Genomic DNA, 24,075 nt, shown 5'->3' with positions numbered 1-24,075 from the left:
GTTTGGTGGGGATATCGGACCCAGCAGGAGGTGGGGTGGGTGGTGGATCCAGGGTTCAGGCCAGTGTTGGCAGAGTGTTTGGTCCCAGATGGTGGGAGTGTGTGGAATGATATTGGTTTGGGGAAGGCTGGTTGGGAGTGAATGTCAGGAGTAAGGAAGGTCAGGGTGTAGAGGGTGTAAGGGTTTGAGGATATTTAGCTGGGTATGATGATTACTGAATTTGGGGGCCAATTTAATAGTTAACCAGGAGTTAGAATTTATTTTTAATTCTCTAACATTTCCTGGATAATTATTATTTTAACTGGATGGGACTGCTCCAAACACTCCAAAGTTAATGGACTAATAGTCAGAGGGAAATTGAGAAACAAACTTGTAAGGAGATCTCAGTTATTTGTAAGAATAATAGGGTAGTTATGATAGGGGATTTTAACTTTCCGAACATAGACTGGGACTGCCGTAGTGTTCAGGGTTTAGATGGAGAGGAATTTGTTAAGTGATTCAGTATGTGGATGTACCTACTAGAGAAGGTGCAAAACCTGACATACTGTTGGGAAATAAGGCAGGGTAGGTGACTGGGGTGTCAGTGGGGGAGCACTTTTGGGCCAGCGACCATAATTCTATTAGATTTAAAATAATGATGGAAAAGGATAGACCAGATCTAAAAGTTGAAGTTCTAAATTGGAGAACGACCAATTTTGATGGTACTAGGCAAGAACTTTTGAAGGGAAAGTGAGGTCTGCAGATGCTGGAGATCAGAGCTGGAAATGTGTTGCTGGAAAAGCGCAGCAGGTCAGGCAGCATCCAGGGAACAGGAGAATCGACGTTTCGGGCATAAGCCCTTCTTCAGGAACTTTTGAAAGCTGGTTGGAGGCAGATGTTCGCAGGTAAAGAGACGGCTGGAAAATGGGAAGCCTTCAGAAATGAGACAATGAGAATCCAGAGAAATTATATGCCTGTCAGGGTGAAAGGAAAGGCTGGAAAGTGTAGGGAATGCTGGATGACTAAAGAAATTGAGGGTTTGGTTGATAAAAAGAAGGAAGCATATGTAAGGAAGAAGGGCTCATGCCCGAAACGTCGATTCTCCTGCTCCTTGGATGCTGTCTGACCTGCTGCGCTTTTCCAGCAACACATTTTCAGCTCTGATCTCCAGTATCAGCAGTCCTCACTTTCTCCTATATAAGGTATAGACAGGATAGATCGAGTGAATCCTTAGAGGAGTAAAAGGCAGTAGGAGTATACTTAAGAGGGAAATCAGGAGGGCAAAAAGGGGACATGAGATAGCTTTGGCAAATAGAGTTAAGGAGAATCCAAAGGGTTTTTACAAATATATTAAGGACAAAAGGATAACTAGGGAGAGAATAGGGCCCATCAAAGATCAGCAAGGCGGCCTTTGTGTGCAGCTGCAGAAAATGGGAGAGATACTAAATGAGTATTTTGCATCAGTATTTACTGTGGAAAAGGATATGGAAGATATAGACTGTAGGGAAATAGATGGTGACATCTTGCAAAATGTCCAGATTACAGAGGAGGAAGTGCTGGATGTCTTAAAACGCATACAGGTGGATAAATCCCCAGGACCTGAACAGGTGTACCCTAGAACTCTATGGGAAGCTAGAAAAGTGATTGCTGGGCCTCTTGCTGAGACATTTGTATCATTGATAGTCACAGGTGAGGTGGCGGAAGACTGGAGGTCGGCAAACGTGGTGCCACTGTTTAAGAAGGATGGTAAGGACAAGTCAGGGAACTATAGACCGGTGAGCCAGACGTCGGTGGTGGGCAAGTTGTTGGAGGGAATGCTGAGGGACAGGATGTACATGTATTTGGAAAGGCAAGGACTGATTAGGGATAGTCAACATGGCTTTGTGCGCGGGAAATCATGTCTCACAAACTTGATTGAGTTTTTTGAAGAAGTAACAAAGAAGATTGATGAGGGCAGAGCGGTAGATGTGATCTATATGGACTTCAGAAAGGCGTTCAACAAGGTTCCCCATGAGAGACTGATTAGCAAGGTTAGATCCTGTGGAATACAGGGAGAACTAGCCATTTGGATCAAAGGTAGAAGACAGAGGGTGGTGGTGGAGGGTTGTTTTTCATACTGGAGGCCTGTGACCAGTGGAGTGCCACAAGGATCGGTGCTGGGTCCTCTAATTTTTGTCATTTACATAAATGATTTGGATGTGACCATAAGAGGTACAGTTAGTAAGTTTGCAGATGACACCAAAATTGGAGGTATAGTGGACATGGAAGAGGGTTAACTCAGATTACAACAGGATCTTGACCAGATGGACCAATGGGCTGAGAAGTGGCAGATGGAGTTTAATTCAGATAAATGCTTGGTGCTGCATTTTGGGAAAGCAAACCTTAGCAGGACTTATACACTTAATAGTAAGGTCCTAGGGAGTGTTGCTGAACAAAGAGACCTTGGAGTGCAGGTTCATAATCCCTTGAAAGTGGAGTCGCAGGTAGATAGGATAGTGAAGAAGGCATTTGGTATGCTTTCCTTTATGGTCAGAGTATTGAGTACAGGAGTTGGGAGGTCACGTTGCGGCTGTACAGGACATTGGTTTGGCCATTGTTGGAATATCGCGTGAAATCCTGGTCTCCTGCCTATCGGAAGGATGTTGTGAAACCTGAAAGGGTTCAGAAAAGATTAACAAAGATGTTGCCAGGGTTGGAGGATTTGAGCTATAGGGAGAGGCTGAACAAGCTGGGGCTGTTTTCCCTGGAGTGCCGGAGGCTGATTGGTGACCTTATAGAGGTTTACAAAATTATGAGGGACGTGGATAGGATAAATAGGCAAAGTCTTTTCCCGGGGGTCAGGGAGTCCAGAACTAGAGGGCATAGGTTTAGGGTGAGAGGGGTAAGATATAAAAGAGACCTAAGGGGCAACTTTTTCACACAGAGGATGGCACCTGTATGGAATGAGGTGCCAGAGGAAGTGGTGGAGGCTGGTACAATTGCAACATTTAAGAGGCATTTGGATTGGTACATGAATAGGAATGGTTTGGAGGGATATGGGCTGGGTGCTGGCAGGTTGGACCATGTTGGGTTGGGATATCTGGTCAGCATGGACGGTCTGTTTCCATGCTGTACATCTCTATGACTCTATGACTCAATGACTATTTTGAAGGGCTGCAGATGCAGAGGTTTTGCTCAGCAGAAACTTCAATTTCCAGTGCAAAACCCACTCAGGCTACTCTGTCTGGGATTCTACACGGTCCTGATGTGTAATTCCAGTTAGTGCTGTGCTAGTTACTAAATGGCCATTGAAATATCCGGGAATGTTGTTTTCTGCAATCACACTTAAGGAATTCCACCCCACCATTTACCAGATCAGCTGGGGATAGGATTCATGCCCAAGTTCAGAGTTGAATATTTAATGAAAGGCAAAGGATCAAGCCTGATATTTAACAGTGAGCGGGTTCTGATGTGATACACAGATTGATCTTGACACTTCCTTTGCCTTGCATTGGGTAGAATCTGAACTGTTTTAAATCCAAGTAAGGGAAAAACCTACCCCTCTCCACATCTTCTCGGACATATAGTTAAATTGTCCACATCAACATCTTGGAAGTTCATTGGCCAGAAACTGAGCTGGACCAGCAATATAAACATTGTGGCTATGCAGCAGGTCAGAATTCTGAGGCCACATCCTGTCTCCCCAAAACTTGTTTACCATCTACAAACCACAAACCAGGGGTGTGATGGAATTCCCTCCATTTGGCTGGATGAGTGCAGCTCCAATAATAGTCAAGACATCCTCCAGAGGTGGCATGTGGCTCAGTGGTTAGTACACACAGCACCAGGGACCTGTATTCAATTCCAGCCTCAGGCAAATGTATGTGTGAAGTTTACACATTGGGTTTCCTCCGTGTGCTCTGGTTTCCTCCCACAGTCCAAAGATGTGCAGGTGGATTGGCCATGGGAAATTGCCCAAAGTGTGCAGGGATATGCAGCTAGGTTAAGTTAGCTGTGGGAAAGGTAGGGTTACATGATAGGATGGCGGGGTGGGGTGGGGGTCAGATGCTCTTTGGAGGGTCAGCACGGACTTGATGAGCCAAATGCCTACTCCCACACTGTACAGATTCTATAATTCTATAACACCCATTGGAACCCCATCCACCATCTTCAACATTCACTACCTTCACCATTGACACATAATGGCAACAAGATGCACATCAGCAATTCAACAAGGCTCCTTCAACAACACATTCCAAAACCACACTCACTACTATCTGAAAGGACAAGGGTAGCAGATACATGGAAACAAATGCACCTGCAAGTTCTCCTCCAAGCCACATATCATCCTGATTTGGAAGTATATTGCTGTCCTTTCATTATCACTCGGTCAAAATCCTGGAGTCCTCATCCCAAACAACATTGTGGGTGTCCCTATTCCCTATATGCTGCTGTAGTTTAAGAGGTAGCTCACCACTACCTTCTCCAATATAATTAAGATGGGCAGTAAAGGTTAGCTCAGTCAGTGAAGTTCAAATTTAGTGAACAACTAAAAGAACCTCTCTAAAAGGACTCAATGTATTTTTCAAAGCAAATCAGTAAAGAATTCCAGAGTGAAAAGGCTAGTGGGGAATAAAGAAACACTGGGTGATGTAATGTAGACTAAAGTTCCTTGAAAAAGAAATTGCAGCAACTACTGCATATCTTTGTCTAACATTCTATAACTGTATTCAGGAGGAGTTCATGGATCAATCATTTCTGCACCTATAGCTATGAATATTCCAATTGGGATCTGTCTCAGAAAGAAATGAGTCGGTATTTCATCAATTGGGGGTTCAGCACAATGAAACACAGCCTGAAAATCAATAAGAATAACATTCTTTATATTACTCAGTAAGCCTCTGGGTTGTAAATGTGTTGAGTTTGACACCAAGATATCATAAGATTACAACTTGATTGGTCTATAAATACTTTAACAAGTTAATTCAAATACAAATTATTTGACCAATATGGGGAGATCATTGCATACTGTCATTAGATTAGTAATCCAGAGACCCACAGAAAGCGAATGACTCAGCTGGAGTCCCAAGCCAAGCCTTCAGATCCTGCACGGACCAGCTGATGGGAATATTCGCAGACAACTTTAACCTCTCCCTACTGAGGTACCCAGCTGCTTCAAGAAGACCACTGTCATCCGGTAGAAAGAAAAATGAGACAGCATGCCTCAATGACTACTGGTGGCTTTGATATCTATCATTATGAAGTACTTCAAGAGGCTCATCATGGTACATATCAACTCCAGCCTTCTAAACTGCCTTGATCCATTACAATCCACCTATTGTTGTAACAGATCTGTAACGGGTGCTATCTCCCTGACCCAATACTCATGCCTGGAACATCGGGATAACAAGGACACCTACAACAGGCTCCTATTTATTGACTTTAGCTCCACCTTCAACACCATAATTCCAATCATACCCATCTCCAAACTCCGAGACCTAGGACTCTGTTCCCCCCTCTGCAAATGGATTGACTTCCTGACCACAGACCATAATCAGTAAGGATACTGGACACCTCCTCCACAATAATCCTCAACACTGTTGCACCTGCTCCTTCGAACTGCATCCCTCACCTAACTCTATTCCTTATACACTCATGACTATGTGGCTAAATTCCACTTTAACTCCATTTATAAATTTGCTGATGACACCACCATGGTGGGTTGAATCTTAAACAATGATGGGTCAGAGTATAAGAAAGAGATAGAGAGCTTAGTGGCATGGTGCAAAGACACAATCTCTCCCTCAACATCAGCGAAATGAAGCAAGTGGTCATTGACTTTAGGAAACGGAGTGAAGGACACACCCCTGTCTGTACAAAATGGTGCTGAGGTGGAACCTGTTGAGAGCTTCAAGTTCTTAGGAGTCAATATCACTGAAAATCTATCCTGGTCCATCCACATTGATGCTTTGGTCAAGAAAGCATACCAATGCCTTTACTTCCCCAGAAGGCTAAGGAAATTTAGTATGCCCACAATGACTCTTATACACACACGCTAGAAAGCATTCTATCCAGATATATCACAGCTTGGTATGGCAAAACTGCTCTGCTAAGACCACAAGAAATTACAGTGAGTTGTGAACACAGCCCAGTCCATCATGCAACCAGCCTTCCATCCAGTGACTATGTCTACACTTCCTGGTGCCTCAGGAAAGCAGCCAAGACTCCTCCCACCTTGGTTATACTTTCTTCCACCCTCTTCTATCAGGCCAAAGACACAAAAATTTGAAACTACATACCTAACAGATTCAAGAACAGCTTCTTCCCTGTTGTTATCAGACTTATGAACGGACCTCTCATATATCAGAGATCATCTTTCTCTGCACCTTCTCAGTACCTATAACAATATATTCTGCATTCCATTCTTCTATGTACTTAAGTAAGGTATGATTTGCTTGGATAGTACTCATAACAATACTTTCCACTGTATATGACAATAATAATTCAAAATCAAACCAGATATTGCTCTGAGGTCCTGAGTTCAAATTGCTTCACAGCAAATCGTGGAATTTGAATTCAAGAAAACATGGAACTAAAAGCTTACTAAAGACCATAAGATCTTTGTTGATTTTTCTTAAATGAAAAGCATCTGGTGTACTCATGTGCTTTCAGGAAGGAAATCCACATGACTCTAGACTCCCCAGCAATATGATTGATTCTTAACTGTCATCTAAAATGGCCAAGCAAGTCACAAAAAAGTCTCAAAGAAATAAAACTGGATGGACTACCTGGCAGCAACCTAGACCCAAGAAACAACAATGACCGCTGCAATCCTGTTGACCTCGCAAAGACTTTCTCACAAACATTTTTATTCATTCAAGGGATGTGGAGCTCATTGCCAGGACCAGTATTTATTACCCATGATGATTGGCCTTCAGAAGGTGGTAGTGAGCTTCTTGGTGAGTCCACTTGGTGTCAGTGTCAGTACATCCACAGTACAGGTAGAGAGGGAATTCCAAGATTTTGATACAGTGACAGTGAAGTATCAATGACATAGTACCAGGAACCCTCTGCCAAAGACATTGGCAAAAGTGAGGACTTTAGATGCTGGAGATTAGAGTCTAGATTAGAGTGGTGCTCGAAAAGCACAGCAGGTCAGGCAGCATCTGAGAGCAGGAAAATCAACGTTTCAGGCAGGAGCCCTTCTGTGCTTTTCCAGCACCACTCTAATCTTGACTCTAATTTCCAGCATCTAAAGTCCTCACTTTTGCCAATGTCTTTGGCAGAGGGTTGACATAGGCATACTCACAGAATCATAATTTACAGACTTTGCCCCAGACACCACCATCACCATTCCTGGGTATGTCCTGTATGACTGTAGGACAGATCTAGCAATGTTGCATAACGTCAGGAGGGGGTCACTCTGGCTGTTCAACATTCACTCAGAATCCCATAAAGTCTCAAAGCATCAGATCAAACATGAGCAAGAAAGTCTCCTGCTGAGTATCTGATCACCCACCCTCTGTTGATGAATCAGTACTCCTCCAAAGCTGGCTCGGTAGCACCACAACTGACTGAGGTGGTTGGGTCCCAAAGGATACTGCTGCTAGACTGGGCCTCCAGCAGATGGTGAGGGAATCAACAAGAGGGAAAACCATACTTGACCCAATCCCCACCAATCTGCCTGCTGCAGCCACATCTTTCCATGACAATGTCAACGGGGGTGGTACCAGGGGACTGGAGAGTGGCAAATGTTGTGCCCCTGTTCAAAAAAGGGAATAGGGATAACCCCGGGAATTACAGGCCAGTTAGTCTTACTTCGGTGGTAGGTAAAGTAATGGAAAGGGTACTGAGGGGTAGGATTTATGAGTATCTGGAAAGACACTGCTTGATTAGGGACAGCAAGCACGGATTTGTGAAGGGTAGGTCTTGCCTTACAAGTCTGATTGAAATCTTTGAGGAGGTGACCAAGCATGTGGATGAAGGTAGAGCAGTGGATGTAGTCAGATGATACGAAGATAGGTGGAGTTGTGGACAGTGAGGAGGGCTGTTGTTGGCTGCAGAGGGACTTAGATATGATGCAGAGCTGGGCTGAGGAGTGGCAGATGGAGTTCAACCCTGCCAAGTGTGAGGTTGTCCATTTTGGAAGAAGAATAAGAATGCGGAATACAGGGTTAATGGTAGTGTTCTTAGTCAGGTGGAGGAACAGAGGGATCTTGGGGTCTATGTACATAGATCTTTGAAGGTTGCCACTCAGGTGGATAGAGTTTGTAAGAAGGCCTCTGGAGTATTATCGTTCATTAGCAGAGGGATTGAATTCAAGATTTGTGAAGTGATGTTGCAGCTGTACAGGACTTTGGTTAGGCCACAGTTGGAGTACTGTGTGCAGTTCTGGTCGCCTCACTTTAGGAAAGATGTGGAAGCTTTGGAGAGGGTGCAGAGGAGATTTACCAGGATGTTGCCTGGAATGGAGAATAGGTCGTACGAGGATAGGTTGAGAGTGCTAGGCTTTTTCTCGTTGGAACGGCGAAGGATGAGGGGTGACTTGATAGAGGTTTATAAGATGATCAGAGGACTAGATAGAGTAGACAGTCAGAAACTTTTTCCCCGGGTACAACAGAGTGTTACAAGGGGACATAAATTTAAGGTGAAGGGTGGAAGGTATAGGGGAGATGTCAGGGGTGGGTTCTTTACCCAGAGAGTGGTGGGGGCATGGAATGCACTGCCTGTGGGAGTGGTAGAGTCAGAATCTTTGGTGACCTTTAAGCGGCAATTGGATAGGTACATGGATGGGTGCTTAAGCTAGGACAAATGTTCGGCACAACATCATGGGCAGAAGGGCCTGTTCTGTGCTGTATTGTTCTATGTTCTATGTTCTAATGTTGGTTTGAGTTATAGTCCCTCTTTCTAAATGGGATAGGTTCCAACTGGACATGAATGAAGCACTGTGGGCCATAAACAGCAGCAGATTTGTATTCAAACTCATCTGTAATCTCATGGTCTAGCATATCACCCACTCTACCATTAACATCAAGCCAGGAGATAAACGCTGGAGAGTGCAGGAGGATACGCCAGAAGCAACATCTGCAACATCACATCAAAGGCTATTGTCAAAAACAAACAGCTCAAGGAGTGGGGAAGCTAATTTACAGAAGACTGGCTGGCTAACAGGAAGCAGACCATAATTGTAAGTGTTTCTTTTTCAGGTTGGCAAAATGTAACAAGTGGTGTGCCATAAGGATCATTGTTGGAACTTCAACTGATTGCAATTTATATAAATTACTTAGATGAAGAAAAGAAAGAGATGGTTGTCAAATTTACTGACAATACTAATATGGGTAGGAAAGTAAGTTGTGAAGAACTCAGAAGGAGGTTACCAAAAGATAAGTCAAGTGAATGAGCAAAGACGTGGTAAATGGAGTATATTGGGCAAATGTGAAATTGTTCATTTTGGAAGAATACTAAGAAACATATGATCTAAATGGTGAATGTTTACAGGATTCAGAAATGCAGAGAGATATGGGGTGTCAATTAGACAATTTACTTTACCAATTCTTTTGGCAACGCGTGTGGTCCACTGAACTGTGCTTTCAATGGTTCACTTTGTAAAGGCAGTGATACTAACATCTCATCCTCTAGTTGAAATGTTCAGGATTTGGCATGGTTTACCAGCCCATTATTTCATGGTTGTTTGTGATGTTCTAAGATATTCTTGAGCTACTACATAGGCTCTTGTAAGCCACAACTGGACACAGATACATAGTCTTACATGGAGAGTCCATCCTTCAGTTCTAAAAACTTTATCTTGATTAGTTTCAGAGGTTTTACCTCATGTCCATAAAAAACTCAAAAGGACTAAATCCAGTAGACTCATTATGTGAACCCCATGTGGCAATGAAAAGGAATTAAAGTTCTTTGTCCCAATCATGAGGATATTCAAAATATAAACCATGATAATTTCTTTGAGGATTTGCTGATATGTTTTTAAAGCCTTGACTCTATGGATGGTGTGTTATACCCAGACAGCTTATAACTTCCTGAACAGGTTTAGACATGAAATTAGAAACTTGATTTGACTGGATTTCCATTGGTAATCGACAGTGAGTGATGAACTGGGTTAATTTCTCTACCTCTATCTTAGCAGTGACTGCTCTTTAGAAGGTCTGTTAGCTCGGTTGGCTGAATGGCAATTTTACAAATGATGCCAACAGAACGGGTTCAATTCCTGTACTATCTGAAGTTACCATGAAGGGTCCTCCTTCTCAATATCTCATCTCATCTGAGGTGTGGTGATTCTCAGGTTAAACCACACCAGTTGTCTATCTGGGATTTGGGGTGGCACGGTAGCTCAGTGGTTAGCACTGCTGCCTCACAGTGCCAGGGTCCCAGGTTCGACTCCAGCCTCAGACGACTGACTGTCTGTTTATACATTCTCCCCATGTTTACTCCGGTTTCCTCCCACAGTCACAAAGATGTGCAGGTCGGGTGAATTGGCCATGCTAAATTGCCCAAAGTGTTAGGTTGATTAGTCAGAGGGAAATGGATCTGGGTGGGTTGCTCTTCGGAGTGTCGGTGTGGACTTGTTGGGCCGAAGGACCTGTTTCCACACTGTAGGGGATCTAATGTAATCTTTAATGAGACAGCAGCCCTATTGTCCTCTGGAACTATGGCGACTTTAAATTAATGTTTTTGGAGGCTGTGGCCTCTGAGGATCAAGTCGCCACATCTATTATAGTGAGGATATACTCCTGCTTTTCTTTTCAGTAACAGTCCCTTTAAAAATGTTGCCTTATACATACTTGGATTTGCTGGATTCCAATATGACTTGCCCCAGAAATTTCATACACTACCCCTAATATTTATTGACATTATTTGGCAGTATCATTATGAGGGGAACAATACTCTACTCTTTGTCCAGAGGTCTATGAAGAAACCCCTTGTTCAAAATTCATTCAGGAGATATGACCATTGTTGACAAGACAAACATGTATTGCCTATTCCGAATTATCCTTGAATAGGTGATGGTGAGCTGCTTTCTTGACCCACTGCAATCCATTTGGTTCAGGTAGACCAATAATGCTGTTAGGGAGAAAGTTCCAGGATTTGACCCAGTGACAATGAAGAAATGGTGATATATTTTCAAGTCAGAATAGTGAGTGGTTTGGAGGGGAATTTGCGGTGGTGGTGTTCTCATGTAACTGCTGGCTTTGTTCGTCTAGATGGTAGTGGTTATGGTTTTGGAAGGTGTTGTCGAAGGAACTTTGGTAAATTTCTATAGTGCATCTTGTGAATGGTACACACTGCTGCAACTTTATGCCAGTGGTGGAAGGAGAGAATGCTTGTGGATGTGGTTGAAATAAAACAGGATGCTATGTCCTTGGCATTGTCCTTGGCTTGAGTTTCATTGGAGCTTATCCAGGAAAGTGGGGAGTATTCCATAACTTTCCTGACTTGTGCTTTGTTTATAGGGTCCACTTTAGGGAGTCAGGGAGTGAGTTACTTGCAGCAGGATGCTTAGCCTCTTACTTGTGCTTGTAGCCGTGATATTTATATGGCTGGTTCAGGAGGAGGGAAGGGATAAGGAGTAAACAATAGGTAGACATAGAGCCCAAAAAGAGAGAAGAGCAGCTGGACAGGCAAAGGAGTGGATAGTGATCAGCCCAGCAGAATGAATAGCTGCTAATGGGGACTGTTTGTGGCTAACAAAGGGTTGTGTGTAATAGCAGACCATGTGATAACAAAGCCTGGTGAGTGGGGCTTGGGGTAAGGACATGGGAGAAGGTGCCTCAACCCCTAAAATTACTGAACTCAATATTGAGTCCGAAGGCTTCCCAACTGGAAAACAAGGTGCTGTTCTTCCAGTTTAGGCTGAGCTTCACTGCAGCTAACCTGAGACAGAGATGTTGACCCGGGAACTGGGTGGGGTGTTAAAGTGGCATCTTGCTTTGACATGTATTCTCTCTCCTCCTTGTCATGGTCTATTTATCTTTTCTTGAATTAATAGGTTTCTCATTCACATTTTCTTTAATCCATGAAACCTTCCCAAATTTTATCCCTTTCCACACTATTTGGTTTAAAATCCCATTTACTTTTCCAGTTACGCAGCTTCAGCATTATTTAGGTGGACTCTATCCAAATAGTTTAGATCCCATTTTCTCCAGTACTGGTGCCAGTACCCCATGAACTGAAACTTGTTTCTACCTCACCATTTTCATTCTACTCAATCGATAGTGGCAAATTTGCATATAATTAAGAAAAGATCAATAGCTGAACAAACTAACAATATGCTCTCACACCAGTTGAAGTCACCATGAAGGTGCCCCTTTCTTGACCTCGCCTCCCTCACCTGTAGTGCAGAGACCCTTAGGTTAAACCACCACTGGTCGTGTCTCTAATGAAAGAGCAGCCCTATGGTCTTCTGGGACTGTAGCGACTTTAATATGCACATTTTTCACACTGTGCTATAGGTCTGTACAATACTCCAATTTTACATGTACAAGCAGATTATAATTCTTCATATTTTCACTGAACATCAACATCTTAAATTAGATTGTTATTGATCAGAAATGGGTGATTAATGCTATCCATATTTTCAGACTGCATGAAAACAAAAATGTTAACATTATTAAAGCATCATTGGGTTATATGCTGTGGTTCAGGACTTAAAGTTAATCAAGGCAATCCAGTAATATTGATAAGACCTAATGATATCATTAAAACCATCCCACTAGTTTACAACTTTTTAGGTTTCATTCTCTGTGAGGTCATCTATATCAAATAGACTTTAAAACCATTACTAATTTCAGTATAAATTTATTCTCTCAAGGTCTTAAGAGGTCCAGTGGTAGCTCTCTGACCTTTGTGAGGTTACTTCCCATTCCACAGAGTTGAACACATTTTCTAGGCTGACACTCCCATTGTAGCACCGACGGAATGCTGCGTTGCCGAATGCGTTTACACAAAGTTTAACACCTTGCAAAAGGTTTAATTTGATTTAAGCCTAGGACCCAGAGGTGGAGGACAATTCACTGATGTCCCATTGAACCACTTTCAACATCCTAGAGATTTCAAAGCAACACTGTTTCTTTTTCAAATAAATCGTGTACCGCAAATAATAGTTAAAGTCACACGATTATAAAGGTATAGTCCAACAGGTTTATTTGAAATCACAAGCTTTCAGAGCATTGCTCCTTCATCAGGTGAAGTCACTATAACCTGGTGTCGTGCAACTTTTGACTTTGTCCACCCCAGTTCATCACTGACACCTCCAAGTCATGGCAAATAATAGTGGGAGATTTGAATAATAAGATCTCAATGGTGGTGGTTGTGGGGTTGGGGGGAGGTATTCTAAGGGCTAATGACCCTCTAAGAGAAGTTAATCTTACGCTTTTGTGGTTTATATGGGAAATCCCTTTTCTTTAACTGTGGCTCAGTGGTTAGCACTGCTGCCTCACAGCGCCAGGACCCGGATTTGATTCCCACCTCAGGCGACTGTCTGTGTGGAGTTTGCACATTCTCCTCGTGTCTGCGTGGGTTTCCTCCAAGTGCTCCGGTTTCCTCCCACAGTCCAAGGATGCGCAGGTTAGGGTGGATTGGCCATGCTAAATTGCCCATAGTGTTAGGTGCATTAGTCAGGGGTAAATATAGGGTAGGGGAATGGGTCTGGGGTCTTCAAAGGGTGGGTGAACTTGTTGGGCTGAAGGGCCTGCTTTCATATTGTAGAAAATCTAATCTAATTTATTTTCCACTCCCCTTAGTGACTTTTAGAAGCTAGTGAAGATTCATCTTCTTCAATCAGTGAAATCTGAGTTGTGAAAAAAACAACAATGCTGTTGAGAAATTCCAGGATTTGAATCCAGTGACAATCAACTAAAGATAACAGATACTCAAGTTAGGATGGTGTGTAACTTGGTGGTGGCATTCACAAGTACTGAAGCCCACATTCTTCTCAGCAATGATGTTTGTGAGTTCAGCAGGAGTTCCCAAAGAAGCTTTGAAGAGTTTTGCAGTCATAGAGGTAAACAACACCGAAAAAAGCCCTTCAGCCCAATGTCTATATCCATCAAAAACAACCACCTAACTACTGTATTCTAATCCTTTTTTCCCAGCACTTGGTCATATTTTTGTAAAGCTTGACATCACAAGTGTACATCTAGATATTTCTTCAATGTTATCAGGATTTCTGCCTCCACTCCCCTCACAGGCAGTGAATTGCCACCACCCTCTGGGTGAAAAATCATATCTCCTCTAAAAAGAGGTTTTCTTTCCATCCAACCTGTCTATACCCCTCATAATTTTAAACATACCAATTGTGTTACCCCCTCAGTCTCCTCTGCTCTAAGGAAAACAACCCAGTCAATCTAATCTCTCATCATAACTAAAACTCTCCTCTTTACCCTTTCCAGTGTCATCACATCCCTCCCATAATGTGGATTCCTGAACTGCACATAAAACTCTAGTTGTTGCCTAAACAACTTTTCATACAGTTCCAGCATTACTTCCTTGTTCTTAAATTCTATGTCTTAGCTAATAAAGGTGAGTATTTCCTTCCTGAAGAAGGGCTTATGCCCAAAACGTCGATTCTCCTGTTCCTTGGATGCTGCCTGGCCTGCTGCGCTTTTCCAGCAACACATTTTCAGCTCTGATCTCCAGCATCTGCAGTCCTCACTTTCTCCCTGAGTATTTCATATGCCTTCTTAACTTCTTTATCTACCTACCCTGCTACTTTCAGGAACTGGTGAACATGCAAACCAAGGTCTCTCTGATCCACAGAAATTCCCAGGATCCTAATGTTGATCCTGTTTTCCCTTGTATTGTTTGGCCTGCCAAGGTGCATCACCTCACACTTATCCACATTGAATTCTATTTGTCATTGATCAGCCCATCTGACCAGCCCGTCTCTATCCTCCTGTTATCTAAGGTTATCCTCTTCACTATTTACATCCCCTTACATCTTAATTTCACTCCTGAAATGTTTCCTAGTCCTGGACAACCCAACGAGGAGAAATAGTTTCCAGGCTAATTATTGATTCAATTGTTCTTGCAAATTTTATTTAAATCAACACAACTTTCTAAATTTCAGGGAATACAACTTTATATAATCTCACCTTCTGATTTAACCCTTGGAGTTCAAGTGTCATGAAACCTCTTCATGTCAGTTGTCCACAATTATTTGTGACTGAATATAGCAGAATTATAGAACTTTAATCTGATCCATTAGTCATGAGGTTGTTTAGCACTGATTCTGCTGTTTATCTTGATGGGAAGTTCTATTTTCTACCTTCAGCAGGTTTGCATCTCATTTTTAGATCTGCATATTATCCATACACCATGTTTGCTTTACATTTGCTATTGAACTAGTTTGGTTGCCTGTCTTGATGGTAATGGTAGAGTAAAAGATATGCCAGGCCATGAATTTATAGATTGTGGTATTGCTATTGAGCTATTGAGCGATTCTGTGGTAGTAGTACCACACAGCACAATGGAAGGTATCCCCCATGAAGTCAGGACTCGGTGTCCATTTCAGTCGTTGCTCCTAATAATATTGGTAGCTTTGTGAAGAAGAGATCCAGTATTTTTTTTCTTAATGTTGGTTCTTTTATTCTAGTTTCTGGATGTGAAGATTGTGATTTATCTGCTAAAGGAACAATAATTGAAAGGTTTGTTATTTTAAACAGGACATAATGAATAAATGTTCTTTTGGTAGATTAACCATTCTCAGTCCACGAAAGGACGAGGTGAGACCATGCAGTTTGACCCTGATTCTGTGATGCTATGAGACAGTATTGAACATAATAATTATCTATTCAGCTCCCTCTGCCTGTCAGTTGCTGATACTAACAAACTTATAGCACCACATGGTGGCCAGAAATGCTTCCTAACTTATTTCAGATCAGTATAAAGTGAAAATAAAGTTTAATGAAGTAATAATATTACAGCTTTGTACTGTAATTATATAATTTGGTGCAAAACTAAAATAAAATTACACTGTTTAATACGGGGTTGTAATAATGGCTTGAAATACATAATTCCTCCCACAGTCCAAAGATGTGCAATTCAGGTGAATTGGCTAAACTAAATTGCCCATAGTGATAGGTGCATTAGTAGGAAGTAGGGGAATGGGTCTGGGTGGGTTACTCTTTGGAAGGTCAGTGTGGACTTGTTGGGCCGAAGGGCCTGTTTCTACACTCTAGGGAATCTAATCTAATCTAACCTGACAAGGTAACCAGGACATGGAGGAGCTGGTGTCGGACTAGGGTGGACAAAGTCACACAACACCAGGTTATAGTCCAACAGGCTTATTTGGAAGTACTAGCTTTCAGAGTGCTGCTGCCTCATCAGGTAGCTGTGAAGCAGGATCATAACACACAGAATTTATAGTAAAAGATCAGAGTATCATGCAACTGAAACAATATATTGAATAAACATAGATTGTTGTTAAGTCTTTCATCTTTTAGAATGGTTTGCAGGTTTCGGTTCATTAATACGTAAATCCCAGAACTTCTTTTAAGTCACATTCTTGAGATAACTTAAGATTTTATAAAAAAAAGGTGACATCTCAGCTCAGACAATGCATTAAAGACGTGAGATCAGAGTCTGTCTGTTTCCCAATCTTTACTCAGATTGGTTCTATTTCTAAAGTTGGAATTTATAAAATGTTATATAGATGGACTGCCTGCAAAGACTGCCTGCAGATTGTGTGCTCTTTGAGTTAAACAGAATGTGTCTGCAATAAAAATTCTGCAAATGCAAATTCACCCCATAGGTTTGTGTTTGTGTGTGTGCATGATGAAGTGTGTGTTTTCATATGTGCGTGCTTGGTAGAGTGTGTGTGTGTGAATGTGACGGAGTATGACCCTGTGAGAGGGTGTATGCATGGAGGTGAGTGTTGGGGGTGTGTGTGTATATGAGAGAGCATGTGTATGAGCGAAGGTCTGCATGAGTGTGAGAGTGGTGTATGGGTGTGCGTGTGTGTGCGCGCGTGAGTGTATTGTGTAGTGCGGTCACTTGTAGTGAGACATGAATCCAAACTCCTGGTTGAGACTATTTTCATGGGTACCAAACCTGGCTATCAGCTTCTGCTCAGCCACTATGAATTGTTGCATATCCTGAAGTCTGAGATATGAGGCCGAATGTCCCTGACCGCTGAAGTGCTCTCCGACTGGGAGGGAACTTCCCTGTCTGGTGATTGTTGCGAACTGTCCATTCATCTATTGTCGTAGCGTCTGCTTGGTCTCTCCAATGTACCTTGCCTGCAGCGTATGAGATAGACAATGTTGGCTGAGTCACATGAGTGAGTACCTGCCATGTATATGGTTGGTGGTGTCCCCACATGTAATGGTGGTATTCATGTTGATACTCCGACACATCTTGCAGTGGTTGCTGTGACAGGGTTGTACGGTTTTGTTGTCGATGTTGTCCTGAAAGCTGGACAGTTTGCTGCAAACAATGGTCTGTTTAAGGTTTGGCAGTTGTTTAAAAGTGAGAAGTGGAGGGATGGGAAGGTTTTGGTGATGTAATAATCCTCATTGATAATATGTTACAGGCTGGAAAGAATGTGGTGTAGTTTCTCTGCTCTCGGAAAGTACTGGACAACAAAGGGTACCATATTGATTGCATCCCTGTCTGTCTCCTGAGGAGGTCATTACAGTTTCTCGCTGTGGCACGTTGGAACTGATGATCAATGAGTTGAACATCGTACCCCGTTCTTATGAGAGAGTGTCCTTCAGCACCATCAGGAGTCCGTTGCATTCCTCCTCGTCTGAATAGATCCTTTGTATACATAGGGCTTGTCCTTAGGGGGTGGTTGTTTTAATATGTTTAGGGTGGAAACTAGAGAAGTGCAGCATCGTGAGTTTATCTATATGTTTGCGGTAGACTGAGGTGCCCTTCCTTGATGGAGATGTGTATTTCCAAGAATGAGACAGATACTAAAGAGTAGTCCATGATAAGTCTGATGGTGGGATGAAACCTGTTGATATCACTGTGTAGCTGTTTCAGTGACTCCTCGCCATAGGTCCAGAGGAAGAAAATGTCATCAATATATCTGGTGTATAGTGTGCTGGTTGGAGGTCCTGTGCAGCAAAGAAGTCTTGTTCGAACTTGTACATGAAAATGTTGGCAATTGGGGTGCAAATTTGGTACCAATGGCTGCTCTGTGTGTCTGGATGAAGAACTGGTTGTCAAAGGTGAAAACATTTTGGTCAAGGATGAAGCAGATAAGTTGTAGGATGGTGCTCGGAGATTGGCAGTTGTTGGTATTGAGTACTGAGGTTGTTGCAGCAATGCCATCATCGTGGGGTATGCTGGTATAAAGTGCTGAAACATTTATTGTGACAAGGAATGTTCCCAGTTTGAATAGTCCCGGGTGCTGAGTTCCTGTAAGAAATCCGTGGTGTCGCGACAGAAGATGGGAAGACCAGATGTGTTGGCTTTGTGTATCTTTGGAAGGCAGTAGAAGTCCCTATGCGAGAAGTACGTGGGATGCGTAGGGAACTCTGAAGGACTGGATCAAAAGTCTTGATCAATCTGTTTAGTTCACAGGTGTGTTATTTGGTTGGATCGGCCGGTAGTTGCCTGTAGTGTTCCTGGTTGTTCAGTTGTCAGTACATTTCCTTGATGAAGGGCTTTTGCCCAAAACGTTGATTTCAAAGCTCCTTGGATGCTGCCTGAACTGCTGTGCTCTTCCAGCACCACTAATCCAGAATCTGGTTTCCAGCATCTGCAGTCATTGTTTTTACCTCGTACATTTCCTTGGTGTAGTCCATTCTATTCTGAACGACGATGGCTCCTCCTTTATCTGCTGATTTGATGGCAATATTGCGGTTGGTGTTTGAGAGTATGGATGGCGTTGTGCTGTGCTTGGGTGATGTTTTGCTCTACCTTGTGGGTGCAGCTGATGAACCTGGCATTTATATATTTCCTGACAGTTTGAGCATACATCAAAGCCCAGGGCAGCAGCCCTCCGGGGGGGTCCAAATCAACTCCTTCTTCGGTTGCTCCACCACGGATCTTTCTGATGACTGCTCTAGTTCATTGGTTGTCTCGTTGGGATCACTGCTGACATCTTGGAAGAGTTCCTGGAGTCTCCTTCATCTGATGAATTCCTCCATGTCTGCTGCAAGACCAGCAGGATCCATTTTGGTGGTGGGGCAGAAATTGAGCCCTCAGCTGAGAACTTCAATCTCTTCCGATTGAAGGGTGTAGTCTAATAAGTTGACGACTGATTTCCCTGTGGTGATAACGTTTTCAACTGTGGTGCCAGGGGAAGTTTGGCTACTACTGGTAGTGATGCCAAGCTTCTCCAGTTTCTTGTTCTTGGTGTGCATGCACATGGTGTAGTTCTGTCGCCTTGTCTGCTTGGCATTGTCACGTAACTGTACTGCTGTATCTTGAGCCCAAGCTAAGAGTGTGGGCACTACCTTGATTTCAAGATTATGGCACCTGCTGTAGAGTTGATGCACAAAGTGATTGACAGACTACTCTTTAGTATCTGTCTCATTCTTGGACACATGCATCTCCATAAGGACGGGCACCTCAGTAACTTGGTCTACTGCAAATCCACGATAACCTCACAATGCTACACTTCTCTAGCTTCCACCCAAAACATATTAAAATAGCCATCCCCTACGGACAAGCCCTATGTATACAAAGGATTTGTTCAGATGAGGAGGAATGCAATGGACACCTGATGGTGCTGAAGGACACCCTCATAAGAATGGGGTACGATGTTCAACTCATTGATCGCCAGCTCTGACGTGCCACAGCGAGAAACTGTAATGACCTCCTCAGGAGACAGACAAGGGATGCAACCAACAGGGTTGTCCAGTACTTTCCGAGAGCAGAGAAACTACACCATGTTCTTTGCAGCCTGTAACAAATTATCGATGAGGATGAGTACATCACCAAGATCTTCCCTATGCCTCCACTTCTTGCCTTTAAACAACTGCCAAACCTTAAACAGACCATTGTTCGCAGCAAACTGCCCAGCCTTCAGGACAACATCGATCACAACACTGTGCAACCCTGTCATGGCAACCACTGCAAGACATGTCAGAGTTTCAACACAGATGCCACCATTACATGTGAGGACACCACCGACCATGAACGCGGCATGTACTCATGTGACTCAGCCAACATTGTCTATCATATGCTGCAGGCAAGGATGCCCTGAGGCATGGTACATTGGGGATACCAAGCAGATGCTACGACAACGGATGAATGGACAGCCCGCAACAATGGCCAGACAGGGATGTTCCCTCCCAGTCAGGGTGCACTTCAGCAGTCAGGGACACTCAGCGTAGGACTGACAGTTGACCATCCTCCAAGTCGGACTTCGGGATATGCAACCACACAGAGTGGCTGAGCAGAGGCTGGTAGCCAAGCTCGGTACCCATGAGGATGGCCTCAACCAGGACCTTGGACTCATGTCACACATACAGGTGACCCCACTATACTATACACTCACACACACATACACCTACACACACGTTCTTACCTATTCATACACTCACGTAGACCATGTCTCATACATACGCATACACACCCACATGCATTAAGTTATTCCCTCGAAGATGTGATTGGACCATAGAAAGTATTACTGCACACTGTTCTCTTCCATCAAAACTTTTTATTGGAATGTAAAGCTAATTCCCAGATTCTTTTTCTCTACTGTAAAAAGCTTCTCCTTGAAGTCTTACTCCCCATTTTCTCCACCTTTCCCAGCAACAAGTGGGAGCAGTATTTGGACTTCTGTATCACCAAAATTGAGACCATCTGATCAGTCACCTTGTCGACTTCTGCCCCTTTAATTACTTCACTAGACCAAATATCTTCTCAGGTTCTTCTTCATTGTTGTAACCCCGAACCATCTTTCCATCATTGATGACATCTTTCTTACTTTCCATCCTATCTCCTCTCATGTCTTCTCCAAGCCTATTATGTCAATGAGATTCACCTCATGATCTATCAACCCAATCCTCATTAAAGTACTGATCTCCCAAATTATCTTCCTGGCTGCCATGTTATCTGACATTGTTAACACTTCTCTCCAGATTCTATTTCACTCTTTCAAATCTGCGCTCCTCAACCATGTCAAAAAAACCCCTTGATTATTCATTCAAAATACCATCCTATCTCCAACCTCAGTCTGCTTTTCATAAGACCATAAGATATAAGAGCAGAATTAATCCATTTGAACCATTGAGTCTGCTCCGCCATTTAATCATGGCTAATATGTTTCTCAACCCCATTCTCCTGCTTTCTCCCTGTAAATCTTGATTCTCTTACTAATCAAGATCTCTGTCTTAAATACACTCAATGAATTGGCCTCCACAGTTCTCTGCAACAATAAGTTCCAGAATCACGACACTCTGGCTGAAGAAATTCCTCCTCATCTCATTACTGATGAGTTGTTCTTTCACACTGAGGCTGTGCCCTTGGGTCCTACTCTCTCCTCCAGACGGAAATATCTCCCCCACATCCATTCTATCCAGGCCTCTCAGTATTCTGTAAGTATCAATCATCCTTCAAAACCCTCATCCTTCTAAACCCCACTGAATACAGATCCAGATCTGCGCCTCATCTGACAAGCCCTTCATCCCCAGTATCATTCTCGGAAATCTCCTCTGGACCCTCTCTAACATCAGCAAATCCTTCCTTGGATATGGGGTCCAAAACTGCTCACAATGTTCAACTTGCGATCTGACCAGAGCTTATCCAGCCTCAGCAGTACATCTCCATCTCCCTCTCAAAATTAGTGCTAACATTGCATTTGCCTTCCTGAACACTAACTGAACCTGCATGTTAACCTTAAGAGAATCCTGAACTAGGACTGCCACATCTCTTTGCGCCTCAAATTTCTGAAGCCTCTCACTGTTTAGAAAATAGTCTATGCCCCTATTCTTCCAACCAAAGTGCATAACCTCACTTTGCCACGAATAATTCCAACTGCTCCTTCTATGTCCACTCACCGGGCATGTCTAAGTCCTTCTGCAGCCTCTCTGCTTCCTTAATAATACCTGCCCCTGCACCTATCTTTGTGTCATCTACAAACTTACCAACAATGCCTTCAGTTCCTTTGTCCAGATCATTAATGTGCAATGTGAATGGTTCTGGACCCAACATTCACTCCTGTGGAATTCCTGTGCATTTAACTATTTTTAATGGGGTCAGTCAAATCTGGGTGCTTCGTGGTCATTGTTACTGAGATGATAATGTTTAAATTTTGGATTTTTTTTTGCTTCTTTAAGTGGCTGAATTTAACTTCCCCGGATGTCATGGTGGAATGATTTGTCCATTCTATAGTGTCACTAAGCCAGTCCCAGAACTGCCATACGTTTAATTTGGATTAAGCAAGACATAAGGTATTTCTGTTTATGTTCTTAGATGCACACACTATTGTTGAACAAGGAAATGCTGGTTTTAAATATGAAACCTCCCCATTTCTATTGTATATTGCACCTCCCACACAGCCAGGTAAATGAGAAATATTGACAAAAGGTTAACAGGAAGGTTGAATGAGGGTTAATATTGACTGCCTCGGTTCACACATGATTTCTGGTAAAAAGCATCAAGAAATGGTGGTATGGGAGACACTTCAGATTTTTTTTTCTGCTGCAATATCTAAATATAGTGATTTGTGGGAATTGTTGAGTAGAAACGGCTTGTTCAATGAGCATTAGACTCCCAGCATGAGATTATCTGATGGCAATCACAGAGTGGGTGTCAAAACACCTCTTATGTGATTCGCATATGTGAAAATGAAGTTATAGAGCTGAAGTTTCTTTCTGCACTTTATGCCTCTGATGCAGGTTATTTTGTAAACAGCTTTCGGGCTCTGAAACTGAGGCAGCGATAAATCTAACTGAGGCAGCGATAAATCTAAGTACCCTTTGAACTTTAGGACTGACTCTATCATCAGAATGTTGCCTTTTAAGCTGTGTAACAACCCAAAAAGTCCCATGTGGGCCACACCTTATAGTGGCTCCCTTAAAGTATTACATATGTATGTACATGTACTCGTGAGTGGTTACAGAGAGCGTTAGACAGTGCAATTATATATGCCCTCCAATTGAAACCATTCACAGACTAGTTTCTGTATAGTGTACCCTCAATGTGGAATCTGCATCTTGCTGTCTAATGCCCCTAAATACTTGCAGCCCATTACGCTTGCCTCATTAGAAGTGCCACAGTCATGTGCTCCTTCATTTGTAAGCTAGATATTAGTTGTTCAATTGTCTCTGCCACTTTCCCCACAAGTCTGTAATTCCTGAGCTCCATCCCAAGCAAGTGTAATTATCTATATATTTCCCTTTCTCTGCCTGTCTTTTTCCCTTTCTTCCTCACTGAATCTCTCCCAACTTTCCAAATTTGTTTGCTGTCACCCCAACCTGCCCTTCTTAGCTCCTTACTGTTCATGTGGACAATTAAGATCAGGAGGAGACCACTTGGTCCCTGAGGCAAGACTATCCTTTAATTTGAATGTGAATGATCATTTCCTCAACTCCATTTCTCCATCTTTGCTGTTTGTCCCTTGATGGCCTTACTCAACCAAAATCAATGTTTCTCATTCTCGTCTTTTGGGGGAGAAAGTTCCAAATCTCCATGAGAAAGAAGTGATTCAAGGTTTTGCTAAATGCTACCCTCTCCCTTGGAAATCACTCCTTTTGGTTAAAAAAATATAACTGGTGTGTGAATCAAAATAGAATTGAGCTGAAATCCCAACCCTCTTATGTAGAAATATACGGCTGAATATCCCAAGTCCTTTAATTCATGTACAGAATATCCAGATCCCTCAACTCCAAATTCTACAACCTTTCTCCATTTAAACAGTCTGTTGCTTATCTGTTCTGAAATCCTTGCTGAAATCCATATACACCACATCAACTGGTTTACTCTCATCTACCTGTTTGGTCACTTTGTCAAAAAACTCAATATGATTTGTTAGGCATGACCTACCCTTCACAAAACCGTGCTGACTGTCCCTGATCAGATTATTCTTTTCTAGATGGTTATAAATCCTATCTCTTATAACCTTTTCCAACACTTTACCAACAACTGAAGTGAGACTCACTGGTCTGTAATTACCAGGGTTGTCTCTACTACCCTTTTTGAACA

General features: G+C 42.8%; 1 long non-coding RNA gene across 1 annotated transcript in view; it reads right to left on the bottom strand.

Annotated features, from left to right (window-relative positions):
- Nucleotides 1–15,074: 15,074 nt before the first annotated feature.
- The window catches only part of LOC122539559, a 24,844-nt gene continuing 15,843 nt past the window's right edge, over nt 15,075–24,075 (bottom strand). Inside the window, exon 3 of the long non-coding RNA XR_006309121.1 lies at nt 15,075–15,595. This is a non-coding gene — a long non-coding RNA (uncharacterized LOC122539559). The remainder of the gene's footprint in view (nt 15,596–24,075) is intronic.

Source organism: Chiloscyllium plagiosum, chromosome 32 (genome assembly GCF_004010195.1).
Source record: "Chiloscyllium plagiosum isolate BGI_BamShark_2017 chromosome 32, ASM401019v2, whole genome shotgun sequence".
Taxonomy (NCBI): Eukaryota; Metazoa; Chordata; class Chondrichthyes; order Orectolobiformes; family Hemiscylliidae; genus Chiloscyllium; species Chiloscyllium plagiosum.
Note: the sequence above shows the minus strand (reverse complement) of the source record. Positions and strands in the feature narration are given on the sequence as shown.